This window comes from Alligator sinensis, unplaced genomic scaffold, assembly GCF_000455745.1.
Source record: "Alligator sinensis unplaced genomic scaffold, ASM45574v1 scaffold1660_1, whole genome shotgun sequence".
Lineage (NCBI taxonomy): Eukaryota > Metazoa > Chordata > Crocodylia > Alligatoridae > Alligator > Alligator sinensis.
Window position 1 is genome coordinate 129793 of NW_005843061.1, and position 2181 is coordinate 131973.

Consider the following 2181-nt stretch of genomic DNA (forward strand, 5'->3'; position numbering starts at 1 on the left):
GCTCCTCAGCTCGGCATTTCCCTCTCTCCAGAGCCCAAGCCTGGCACTGCAAGACCTTTTGGGCAGGCATTTAACATGCAAAGGGAGGCTGCGATGTATACGTGGGGGTCTCTGCTTTATGTTGTTACCTTAGCTGTGCTTTTTGGTTGTTCCCTGCTATTGCGGGGAGCCTGCGTTGGGAAAGGCGGCCAGTGCACGGCACAAACAGCTAACTAAATACAAGTCTCTCTCGCGTAGGGCCTATTGCTATGGCAGGCAGACGTTGTCATCACAGCCCATAGGAGGAAAACCAGCAGGGCACAAAGAATTCATTGAGATCTAACCCAGACCGGCCGTTTCCCAGTGTGGCCTAAACAGTGGCGTAAGCGGGGCGGCAGGGGCAAAAACAGCTGTCGCTGGCATCTGCACGATGGTGCTGGTGACGCTGCGCCGCCGGGCCCGAAGGAAGCGAGATGCGGATGATCTGCTAAGAGGAACAACTGGCTGTTCGTGTTGAAGAGCTTTTGTCTCTGGTGTTTTCTCATGTCCCAGTTCTGGCCAAGATCTTTCAAATACAGCTCATTTGAAATCTCCCAGGATCAAGCCGTTTTGTAGCCGACGCAGGGCACAAAGCAGTAGGAAGAACTTCACAAGGGTAATTACTCTCTATCTTTTTTTGTGCCCTCATCTTATAAACAGCACATCCAGATAACCTCAAAGGCCGTAAAGGACTTGTTTGACCACAGGTCAGATGTGCCAGTTTTTCAGCTGACAGGGCTTTTATTGTCAAAATCAAATAATGAAGAATGCTGGTCTAGGAACAAAGCCACGGTGCCCACAGGGAACAACGCGGAGAGAGATCGCTTAATAATATAACATCCTCTCTCCATTGCATCATCCAGGAGGATCTAATTATATATATATTCCCCTCTGTGACCTGGGGTCACTTCTGATGGTGAAACCAGGAGGAAATTTTCCTCCTAACAAGGTCAGACTGAAGCTCCGCGTTGTCCCCACGCGCCAACGTGCCGTTGCCATTTCGGTCCGACTGAGGCTGCTCAGAGAGAGCGCAAGCAAGTCCTTGGACCAGAACGCGGCAGTCGTTACCGGCTCCAACCGTTAGCGCCACGGGCCAAGGGTGGGCACCAGCGGCCACGCCGGAGAGCGAGCGGGGATGCCGTGCTTCGTGCTGAACGCAGGGCTGCTGCCTGCGGGGGCACCGCACCCCGGGTGCCGAGCTGGGTGACAGAGGCACCCCGCTCAGTCCTGGGCCAGGCGCCCCACCGAGCTGGAAGGAGCGGGGCTCAGACACGCCCGTGCCTGGCACCTCCCTGCTCAGCCTCTCCGCTCTCCGGAGTGCCCTCAGGAGGTGCTGCGGGCTCCCCATTCCCTGAACATGGGTGCCAGGTGCAGAGCCTGTCCGCCTGGCTCTCCCGCTGGGCCCAGGCACCGCACTTCTCAGTGTGGGGAGCCCTAGGGACAGGGCCTATGGGCTGGGATCTGAGTCCAGGGGGTCTCCAGGCTGTGGGGTGCAGAGGCTTGGGCTCCACTCCTCCTCTCGGCCCCCTGTGCATTGCACCACCGCGCCCAGCGCACACTGTCCTGCAACCGGGCGGCACGTGGGTCTTGCTCCCGTCCCCGTTCAGGGTGTTGGACAAGCACGCCAGGTGCTGGCGACTCCAGATGTTTCTCCTGGGTGCCTATCTGCACCCCACGAACCTCAGAGCCTGCAGCCCTGAGCCCTAACCATCGTCCCGGACGGTCTCGGAAGTGGAGGTGCTGACGCTGAGAGGGTGCCAGCATGCACAGAAGTTAAAAATAGGCTGCTGCCGGCTTTCTGGCTCACCGCTGGCTCCTGGAAGCCTACGTGGAGAGCTGTCCTCTCCAGCCGAGACGAGAAACAGCCTGCTGACGCACCGTGCCTCCGAGTCTCCGGAAAGTTGTGGACTCGGTTGTTCAGCAGCGGAGCCTCCTTGCTCGTTATCTGCGCATCTCTTCCAGCTCGAGTTTACGAGCGCTGCCAACTGCTCCCCCTTCCCTCCCGGGCAGCGTAGGCTGAGGTGGCACCAGGCTGACGCCTCCTCGCTGCCAGCTCTGCTGATACCGGCGGGGCGGAGGGGGCCTGTGAGATGCGCGGGGCAGGTGCCTCCAGCGCCGTCCCGCTGCGTGGGAGCAGGAGAGCAAATGCCATGCAGGGGGGGG